Raw genomic sequence first — 12806 nt, forward strand, 5'->3', positions numbered from 1 at the left:
CTAACCATCAGGCCGCTTCCCCGCAGGGGTAGGCAGAGAGAATCGAACGCCACACCACTCTGTCTTTGCAAACATCCTTCGCCTCTTCTACATTCACGCATCTCCTCATACATGCCCGACGATTATTACGACTCCTGACCCTGACTCCCTTTTACCTTCATCTCTTAATACCTAAGTCTGCTTCATACATCTTCTTTTTTTTCATAAATTTTACAAAAATTCACAAAGATGTTTTATACTTAATATAAAACACTCATTTTTATCACTTTAGTCTCTACTAGTACTCAAATAGTAAAAAATAATGATTTACTTATAACACAATCATATCTTACCACAAAGTGAATACCGAAACAAAAAAATTGCGTAAAATATTTTATGTATATTAAAATAATTATTAACATTTTATTATGGTATCATTCATCGTTCACTTTGTGTAATACTACTTAAAAACTGCCTCACCACTTCCAGTTTCGAAATAATCATTCCATCATCAGGTCTACAATTGGCCTAGTGATGGAATAATTATTCGGAAACCGTTTGTTGTGAGTTTTGAAATGGTACTTCTTAAAGTAAAAGATGAATGAAATGGCGTTGTTCTTTGTTGTTTTTGATAATGCTTTTAAAATTGAGTGATACATGCCACAAATAACTGGTATTTTTTTAATGCTGGATATTTACGGTTTTTAGTGACCACTTTTTTTTGCTTTTTTTACAAAAATGTTAATAATGTTAGTAAATAACCACTCACCGAGATTTTTATGTCTACCGATTTCGACACGTGCCTGTCTCTTCGTCAGGACAATCACTACCACAGCATGCAAACAATACCACCCTTCACCACCATAGCACCATTTACACACTTAAACCTACACAAAATGTTTAACACATGCGATTTTTGGTCGACCCGAAGACCAACAAGGTTTCAGCACAAACATACGTTACGAGCCAAAGTTAAACACGCACTAGGATTAAACATATTAATGAACCATCTCATATACTCTTACTAATATTTTTAACATTTTAGTGAAAACAAAAATAGTTAAAAAATTTAAAAAAAAAAGTAAAAATGCTTTTAATATTAATGATTTTGAGAATGTTTTTTCGTTTTATTTTTTCAAGTGCTTTATGAGGAAGATTTAACAAAAATATAATTACTTGATCATTGTACAGCGACTCCTTATAAACATATATTTTTTCACGAAGGTAACATCAAAACTATATTAAGACTAATGCAATATCCATGCTTGATATTACAAGTCTGTATATGTTGGTTAGAGTATCTCATTTTGGTGAAATATATTTTTTTTTAAATAAAAAATAATTTTTTTTAAAAATCACCTCCTCCCCCCTAGTGCTAAAGTGGTCTGCTCTACACCTTAATTTTTCCATTACCCACAAGCATTTTGTGGTTAGTTAATTTTTCCCTGCTGTACTTTCCATGGTTAGAAAAACTTAAATGAAACGTCAAAGTCCTCGTACTCTCATGTGTGACGTGCCAGCGCTACGTTTCCTGTAAAATATGACGTATTTCACTTTTAGAATTTGTTCAAACGCGGGTCTAAATGCACTCTTTATAGAGGGTTATAGAAGGCTAGTTTTACAAATATAGTCCTTTATGGTGATAAGTTTTATTTTTATATAACAAAAAAATTATAGCACATATATATAGATTATATGATATATATTATATAATTATATAATATATATCATATTATCTATATATACATATATATATATATTTATATATATATATATATATATATATATATGTATATATATATATATATATATATATATATATATATATATATATATATATATATATATATATATATATATATTTATATATAATATATATATATATATATATATATATATATATATATATATGTATATATATAAATATAAATATATATATATATATATATATATATATATATATATATATATATATATATATATATATATATATATATATATATATATATATATAAATATATATATATATATATATATATATTTATATATATATACATATATATATATATATATATATATATATATATATATATATATATATATATATATATATATATATATATATATATATATATATATATATATATATATATATATATATATATATATTTATATATAAAAATATATATATATAAATATATATATATATATATATATATATATATATATATATATATATATATATATATATATATATATATATATATATATATATATATATTTATATATATATATATATATATATATATATATATATATATATATATATATATATAAATATATATATATATATATATATATATATATATATATAAATATATATATATATATATAAATATATATATACATATATTTATATATATATATATATATATATATATATATATATATATATATATATATATATATATATATATATATATATATATATATATAAATATATGTATATATATATATATATATATATATATATATATATATATATATATATATATATATATATATATATATAAATATATGTATATATATATATATATATATATATATATATATATATATATATATATATATATATATTTATATGTGTGTGTGTATACATCCCATTATTAACTCGTTTTCATATGTGAACGATCTCGATCGGCAGCATCTATGATTAAGTTGAGTAAGCGTTTTTTTTTATTTACCAGAGATCTTATCTTAGCGGAGATACCCAGACTTTTGGACAAGGATTTTGACACACTCAAAATATCGCGAATAAATCTATAACGACCTTTAATTATAAATAAAACACTTGTTTTTTACCTCTAGAGTATTGTATTATTACTACTACTTTCAGAAGCTACACATGCTTTCATATACGGGTTTTAATATTAACTGTAATTTATAAATTATTTTTTTTAACTGTAACTGTAATTAATAATTTATTTTTTTTTAAATTAAGCATTTTTGCAATATCTAATTGGCATCAAAGCGTTCAAAAATCCTGTGTGTATTTTGACCTTTAATGTATATCATTACTCTCGTGTACTAAAATACATAAAAATAAAGTAATAATCTTGTTACTTCACTTAACTCCTACAGTAATAACCTTTTCCTTATTTCTTTCTGTAATTAATTGTATTAATACATCTGCTATTTAAGTACTAGAATTTTTCACATAAAGATGCACATACACATTCTGCCATGCTACAAGAAAAGGCAATTATTTCCTCCAGTTATAAGAAGAAAACACTTCTCTGTCAAACACTGTCGTATCTGAGAAGTTAATCAAAGGCATATGAAAAAAAATACGTCGACCTTTCAAATATTATAGTTTTTTTATGAAAAGAAATGATATTATTTTACAGTGTTATAACATAACGTATATTTTAAAAAAATAAACTTTTAAAATTATTTATTCATTTTGCGTTTAATTTGTAGAACTCTATTTTAATTTATGTATTAATTGTTAAATGAAACACAGATTTTGTGAGTCTACTAAGTTTCATTGTATTGTTTAAAAATACATAACAATTTTCTCATTATTAATTGTGTTTTTTTTTAAACAATAAAATATGACTTAGTAGACTCAAAATATCTGTGTTTGATTTAACAAATAATACATAAACTTTTGAAATCATTTATTTAAAAATTATGTTAATACCTAATTTATTACAGATGAAAAATTAAACAACGTTCAAATGATTAATAATGCATTAGAAAACCTTGTTTTTCTTAGTAAATTCAATAGCATTAATTTTTCCGGGGTAATATTTAAATCAAAAGACTTAAGGACCCACCTTTTTTTGGAATTCTTACTACGGAGGTCAATTTTTAACACTTTTAACTAAATAAAGTTTGTTTTTTTTTTTTAAAATAATGGCATTAATGTGAACATTGTTTAAAATAATCTGTTTCATATTAAGCATACATAAACGAATTTATTAAAGTGATAAAACACAAAATAAACGATGAATGATAAAAAGACTGTTGAATTTATCAACTTCATTTTTAAAGATTCTGGGTCGATAGTTCTTTTAATTAAGTTCTCTCTTTTTTGTGTGTTTATTAGGTTAAAATGGTTAAAAACAATAAAAAAATTATTCAAAAAGAACTCCACTGACAAGACACACAAGGTGGCTTGGTGGCAAAATATTTTAATATGTTTAAAATTGTGATTTAAATAAATATAAACAATTTATATTAATAAATAAATGAGGATTGATTTATTTTAAAATTCATTCACTTAGTCCGGAAAATATACATTTAAAATATGTCTAAAATCTTGGATTTTTTAAACCTTGAGCTAATATTAACTGGTTTATTATAATTAATGACTCAATTCGCGGTTACGACGTCTGACAAAGTAACTTCCTTAATAACAGTTTTCCCAACAATCAGTCTGGAAATCATAAACTTAAAATATATTTTAAACCTTGAATTTTTTTAACCCACAGCTGAAACTGAGAGTTAATATTTAACATATATATAATAATTAATGACTGAATTTCTGGAAACGATGTCTGACAAAGTTACCTTTACAATAATAATAATTTTCACAGCATCAAGTTTAAAATGCGTATATTTTTGTCCGCCTCCGTAGTGTAATGGTCAGCATGCTTGGCTACCGTTCTGGAGGTCCCGGGTTCGATTCCCAAGGGGGGTAAAATAAATATAAGTGATTTTTTCACTGTAATATTTATTCAATACTACCCTGGACTGGTACCTGAAGCGGAGGGCTGATCACCTTTCCTTCATGTGTTATCGATCAAGATAACACTGCGTTTATATGACGCAGTGCCCTATGCACCATTGGGGTGCGGATAAGGGTTTTATGAATTATTATTATGTTTAAAAAATCTGTAATATTTTGGCATTGTTCTACTGCAACCAGCGTTGGAAGATTATATTTTACAAATATTTATAATTAATGACTTAATTTTTAGTTACAACGTCTGACGAAGTGACTCATTTAATGACAGGTTTTACAGTGTGTTGTCTAGAAATTATAAATTTAAATATGCCTAAAATCTTAGATTTTTAACTCACATAGCCAGCACTGAAAGTTTATATTTTACTAATTTAAATATTATTATTGATGACTGAATTTGTGGTTATGATGTCCAACCAGGTGACTTATTTAATGGCAATTTTTCTACCAAATTTATATTTAAATTGAAAATACATTTAACCTTGGAATTTTTTAACCTACAGCTGATGTTGATAATAAATACTAATTATTTTTTTATTTTTTGTTTCGGCATTAACTTTGTGGTAAGACATGTAACAATGATAACTAGTTATTATACAGACCTGAATGATGGAAGTTTAACCTCTGAAACATGTAGTCTATAATAAAACTCAAGTGGTAAAAAACGAAGAGTTTTCTTTAATCATTTTTTATATTTTAGTTATTATAAAGACCTGAATGATGGAAGTTTAACTTCTGAAACATGTAGTCTATAATAAAACTCAAGTGGTAAAAAACGAAGAGTTTTCTTTAATCATTTTTTATATTTTAGTTATTATACAGACCTGAATGATGGAAGTTTAACTTCTGAAACAAGTAGTCTATTATAAAACTCAAGTGGTAAAAAACGAAGTGTTTTCTTTAATCATTGTCATATTAATTATTGGTTCTTTCTGTTTTGAACTTTGTGGAACGGCATGTTGTTTTTTTTTTTAATTAAACACTTTAATAAACCACTTATTAAGTTTTATTTATATAAATACACTAGTTTCAAAAACTTAAAGATGTTTTCATCTTCTGGTAAAAATTAAAACATTGAGTTTGAAACTCAATGTCTTAATTTTTACCAGAAGATGAAAACATCTATAAGTTTTCGAAACTAGTCGTATAATAAATAAAACTCAATTAGTGGTATATTCGAGTGTTGATTTTTTTTAAATTATTGATAATAAAATTTAACTTTTTTTAATTATTGATGAGTTTCTGGTTACAATATCTGGCGAAGTGACTCTTATAATAATAGTTTTCCCAGCATTTTAATCTGGAAATTGTACCTATAAAAGCTCTAAATTTAGTATTTTTCTCAAACATTTGAAAGTTTATATTTTATTTATAAATCATTTTTAATGAATAATAATTAAATAAATTTATTAATTAATATAATTATTGATTGAATTTGTGGTTACAACGTCTGACGAGGTGACTCTTGTAACAACAGTTTTCCCAGTATTTTCCCCGATAAAGATTGTTCTTCCAATAACGTATAAACCTTTTATTATGGTGCTGGAGGAAATCAATTAACTGTCTTCCCCTACACTAAAATGGCAATTTTCCAAAGAAAAACCTAGAAAAATGTTGTAAGACGTAAATTAAGGTGGAAAATATCTCTAGATATGTTATTTTCCAAACAAGATTTATTTACCAAAAGGTCGCAAATGTCTTATTTAACGTGTCGTTGTTTCGAGCGTATTTAATTAATATGTAATGTCTACTTCTACTGCTAACATCACTCCGTTTCCATGTAGGGGTAGGCAGAGAAAATAGAACGCCACACTCATCTTGATATACACTCCTAGCTTCCTACACATTCGCACATCTACTCATACATTACGTAGACTTTTAAAACCACCAGATTTTAGGTTCTGATTGATCTGGTCGTGCCAAGTCTTTTTTGGCCGTCTTCGTTCTGTTTTCCTTTCGTATTTGCGAAATATACGTTCTTATTTATTCTGCCGTTATCCATTTACTCCATATGTCCATACAGGCTTAAAAAACATGTCTTAATATTTTCAATTATCCGTTGTCCTGCATTACATTCTTTTCTCATATAATCATTTTTTCTTCTGTCATCCAACGATTTAATTCACTCATTTATTTGAGAGAACCCATTTCAACGAAGTATACTATTTTATCTTTCTTTTAGCAACTTCATGTTTCTCTTAAGTGTTGGTAATAGCACTTCGTTGTGGACTGCCAGTTTAGCTTATAACTAACACTTTCACTGCCTACACTGGGGCACTTCTTGAAACACATTCAAATAAAGTTTATTTTAAACTATGAAATTTTGTATTGCCGTTAATTAAAAAAATCCAGTTACATTCACATGGTTATATTATTATGTAATTTTACTTTTTTTGTTTAAAAAAGGAGAAATATTTCTGTTTTTATTATTTATAAAAATAAAAAAATACTCCAATTTCTGACTATTTCTGTGAGCCTACGTGGCTCATTATTATAAATCGGTATCAAATTGTGGTAGAGTTGGTTCGAACCGAAAAACTCTGACTCAAGAGTCCGCGATAGTAACCCCGGGACCATAACCCGACGCAAATAGGTAATATAAGTGTGCCAATCTCTGTAGTGGCACATGTGCCAACAATATATGGCGATGCAGTTAAACTTTATACAATAAACAAAATCTACAAAGATACCTACATTGCATCATGTCTCTCTCTCTCTCCCTCTCTCTCTCTCTCTCTTGTTAAAGATATCTCTCACGAGATAACTTTAAGTAGCTAAACGTCATTGTTCTACTATGTTTCGTGCCTTTGAAATTTAACGAATGAAATTGAAATATTTGATTGTATAATAAGAACACAACTATTCAATGTGTGTATTCACAGTGTGTGTGCGTGCGCGCGTGTGTGTGTGTGTGTGTGTGTGTGTGTGTGTGTATGTGTGTGATGTTACTTTTTTTTTCGTTGTTTATACTTTGAACGATCACTTGAGATCCCGATCACAAACTGCTTCATTAGCTGTTTATCGGGACTTTTTATGTTTTTTTTTGTATTTTTCAAACTAACTAACTAACCTTTAAACCGCTTTTCTCAGATGAAGGCAGAGAGAATAGAACGCCATACTAATTTGCAAACACCTCTGATACATTCATACATATTCGCCGATTATTCCGACTCCTGGCGTAACCACTTTCCAAAATAATAAAGTGAAAATAAATTTTACACTTGTTATCAATAAATTTATATAAATTTATAAGTTAGTTATAAATTTATTATCATGTTGTTCCTCTAAGTCTTGCTCAATCGATTTAAATTAGGTAATATGCTTTTTACACAATAATCAAACATTTCATTTTCATATTATTTTTGACATCTCATCAAAGATGAAGAAGAATATGGAAGTCTCGGCATTTACGGGGCTGACGACCGTCAAGGCTGGTTTAGTATTTGGGCACGCTCAAAATTTTGTATTTTCATTTTCATACGTAAAAAATACTACCCCTCACTAGTTATTTTCATACTTATTTGAAATTCTTAATTAATATATTATTTCGAGTAATAAAAATAGTCTGTGTTTTGATCCACTCACGTTTTTATTAACCAACTAGTTTCGGCAACAACCAGTTACCCTCTTCACGGTTTAATTTATGACTAAAAATCCTGAAGAGGGCAACAGGTTGTTGCCGAAACTAGTTGGTTAATAAAAATGTGAGTGGATCAAAACAAAAAGTATTTTTATTTCTCGAAATAATATATCAATATGATCCACAAAGTTAATGCTTTCAATATTCAAAACACTTAATTAATTATTACTTAAACTTATTCAATGATGTAAAAAATAAGAGAAAAATACAACATTTTGTACATAAAAGTTTTAAAACACAATTTATATTTTATCAATAACGTCTATTTAATTGGTCTAATTACGTTTGTTTTATAACTCAATAAAGTTTGATAAATTACTTTTTTAGTTCTTGCTTATCATTTAGTATAGAATTTTTTTATACTGCCCTTAATTGGAGCTAATTAGTAATAAAATACCTTGTCTGGAGTATCCCTAATAGTTTTCTTTCCAAAGAACACTAATTACTAGACATTTCCGCTTCAATTTAATTATAAGTTACCGTACTTTATTTAGACTTACTCATTCCCAATCAATTAAGGAATCGGAAACCTTTTTTTTTAACTTTAAATACGTTTTCAAAATTTGATTTCCCTTTTTCTAGGTCTCATCTTAGCCCAGCAATTTTAAAAGCACTGTATTGCATCAAAATTTAATGGAAAAGTTTTAGTTAAAAGTTTAATAGAGAATCATCAGAAAATATTATATAAAAAATAATAAAATGTGACAAGAAAAATAAAATATAAATTCCAAATATGGGCTTAAACTTATAATAATTTTGTAAATTAGTATCTCTAATATAAAACAGTATAATTTTTTTATATAATATATAATAAAAATGAAGCATTAAGTCAAAGCTAAAATTCACAATTGAAATGACCAAGTCAATGCTGAAATTCCAAATTCAGAGGCAGAATTCTATGACGTTTCAATTAGTGAAAAATTTAATTGGAAACAGAATGTGCAAAAGAAGGTATGCAGTTAACAAAAAAGACGAAAAAATTAACTATGATATGACTACCATGCATTGAAAATAAGTGGGTTTTTTTATTACATATATCACAGTCCTTTTTTTAGACGAGACGTTGAGGTATTGTATAGGTAGTGCAAAGGGACAGTGTATCAAGGGTGGTGTGAGAATGCGAAGGGGTTAATTTAAACCCCCCCCCCTCCAATAGGGTCGCACCGACCGAGCGACCTTTCTGAATTAATAATCACTTCGATTCTTTCCATATTATTAAATTAAACCCTCCAAGTGAAACTCGAAATGAGTCAGTTAATTTTTAAATAGCACTTTGGCCAATGGCAGTGGAACAAACTGGCTATCGTAGAAATTAATGAGTAGGCCTTAACGAACTTCCGCGCGAGGTGGAGTCCGCACATGGTGGGCTGTTGCGTTTGACGAGTCAGATTGTGACGTCACTGTTTTTAGCAGTAGTGTAAAAATCTTAAGTAGTATGGTAAGTACCTTTATAAATACACAAAACTAGTAAGCGCCCTTGAGGTAGTATTTTACCAAAATCTTATCTATTTTATCCAAATTTACTACTTTTATTATTTTGTTTTATTTAGGATTAAAGTTATTTAAAGTAGAATATCACTGATTTCTGGACAATTTTTCCATCATTAGATGAAATTTTTTTTTAAATAATTTGCCGTTATCTGTTTTTTAGGTTTCATGTCAATATGTGTGTGTGTATGTATGTATATTACATACATATGTTAAAATATTTTACACAAAGCAAGATTATTCAATCACGTCAGGAGTCGGAATACTCGGCGGCATGTATAAGAAGATGCATGAATGTGGAAGAAGCGAAGTTTACTTTCCAAGAAAGATACTTTATACTTTACAAGAGAAGCAGCATGATGGTTAGTTAGTTACTTATTTTTATATGTGCACATGTTAATTCTTTATCCTAGCGACGTCTAACCTCATACTCAAAATAATTTTGTTAATATCTGAAAAAAGTGAAATGAACATTGTAGAGCAATTTATAATTACGAAATTTCACCCAGATAATTATGTCTACAAACATTATTTATCAATGAAAAATTTTCGAAACAAAAATCATATTTTTGATAAGGTCAAGTTTATTTTTGTAATTAAAAGATCAGATGCACGGCAAAACCATTGATAAACCATTGTTTGCAAGACCACGGTGAAAAAGTGGGCGGTACAAATTAAAAGACACGTTTTATATACAGGGTGGCAGATAATAAATTATAGGAAAGGTTCTCCTGTGTTGTTTATGTTCGTGAATATATTTCAGAGCATACTGTACTATTTTCCTGATTGTACAATGTTTTTGTTTTACGTATATGGAAAATAAATGTAACTTGCTTCGTATGTACACAAATATATGCATATAATTATATATATAAGTTAATAGTTTATTTAAAAACATATTAAATACGTAAGTCGTATATATATTATTGACCGATGAGTAATTTCCATTGGGTACTCATTTTTGGACATTTTTGTTTATTAATTAACATTTATTATTATAATTTTAACATCATTATCGTTAGTGATAATTAATAAAAAATATTTTTATTTTTGTGAAATCTGCATAAATAAAATAAACTTATTTAAATTTGTTCATTATCTCAAATCTTCTTTAGTTATTAATCGATTGCTGTGATTTTTTCCCTCTACGTTACATTCTGTTTCTTCGATGTTTTACCTGTGAGTGGCAAAAAAATATTATTTGAATATCATTTTTACGGTAATGGCAGCGCTATCTATTAATAGATACATCAAAACATGTCCTATACTAAATTCCACATGACATTGGCACTTGCAGTCCGTTGCGAACTGCCATTTTGGTTTCTATGAATAAAGTAAAAATATCATATAATATGTATAATAAGTATATTAAATTTTTTTTTTGCTTAAAAAAATCATGTCGTCCGAAAAGGTAGACATAATCCACACCAACGACGTGATGGAAATCCGAGAAAATAACAGCAGAATGAATAATACTTATACACTATTCCATGCAGGAAAGTGTATAACATATATGCTTGTTATTTATTATACAGATGTGTGGATATAGAATCATGTATGAAGCCGAGGAACGAATCTCATCTTGCCGTCTTAAAATTCGATCTTACCAATATTACATCAGGGAGCAAAGAGCCTCGCAAGCACTGGGTGACAACAAACCTATCGATCGAATTTTAATTTGAATGTTAAAAAGACTGTCAAATCAAACCATAATAATATATATTTAATGTTAAAATCAAACACCGATTTTTTTTACTCTACTAAGTTGTATTTTATAGGTCAAAAAACACATAAAAAATAAATTTTTTCACAATTGTTTGGCCTAGTTATGGCATTTTCAAGCTAATCACATTATTAATTTTAATTTTACTTAGTAAGCACCAGTATTTCTTAAAATCTACTGTGACACGTGTTTCGATGCATAATGCATCATTTTCAAACACTTACTAAGTAAAACTTTTAACTAATTAAAAAATGGATAGATTTTACCACAAAGTGACTGCTGAATCAATTAATGAAACTAATGGCATAAGTTTGAAAATGCCTTAACTAGGCATAACAATTATCACAAAATTTATTTGTCGTGTGTTATTTTCCATAAAAATACAACTTAGGACGAAAATGTAGGAAGAAATACAACTAAGACTTACTAAATTATAACAACGACTCAAAAAATCAGTGTTTGATTTTAACACAATATATAAATTAAAATGGGTTTTTTTAAAAATTAACCGTCAAATATAAGAACAAATAATATATCTTTTTGAATGAGTCAGATTTGATATGGAATGTCATCAAAAATACATAAAATGTCGAATCACATTATATATGGTACCTTTTAATAGAAACAGGATTCAGAAAGTTATTAAAAATATGACAAAGTAGTAAAACTTATAATTCATCAGTGAAAATAAAACTGGAGTCTTAGGGATACAATTCACTGGAATTTATGGAAACACAAACAAATTTACTTTTATGCCCAATAGCATGTAGAAAAAAATCCATTTTCTTTCCAAGCATTTTCCACTGTTTAAGGCTATAAAATAACACTGCGTTGAAAAATGCCGTACGCTATGCACCATTTGGTGCGGATAAGGGTTAGAACAGTGTTCCGCAAACTTTTTCTCTTTAAGGTACACCTGCCAAATTAAGAAATTTCAGAGGTATTGATTTACTATCAAAATATTGTGCGAAAACATATAATATCAAAACACAGTTTTTTTTAATACCTTCACAAAACTAGACTTACTACTAATCACCACGGTACACCAGTGTGCCGCGGCACACACTTTTCGGAACAGTGGGTTTGAAGATGATTTCAATAACACCACACATTTTAATTTTTTTTATTAAAATTTTCTCTTTTTAAATTTGCATAAAATATGAAAAGGTTGCGTTTTGTCAGCCACCGTGTATTTTTTACTCTTTTCAATATATGAAGTTTACCCT

This window comes from Brachycentrus maculatus, unplaced genomic scaffold (genome assembly GCF_059751285.1).
Source record: "Brachycentrus maculatus isolate JH-2025_06_01 unplaced genomic scaffold, ASM5975128v1 h1tg000603l, whole genome shotgun sequence".
In the NCBI taxonomy this organism is placed as follows: Eukaryota; Metazoa; Arthropoda; class Insecta; order Trichoptera; family Brachycentridae; genus Brachycentrus; species Brachycentrus maculatus.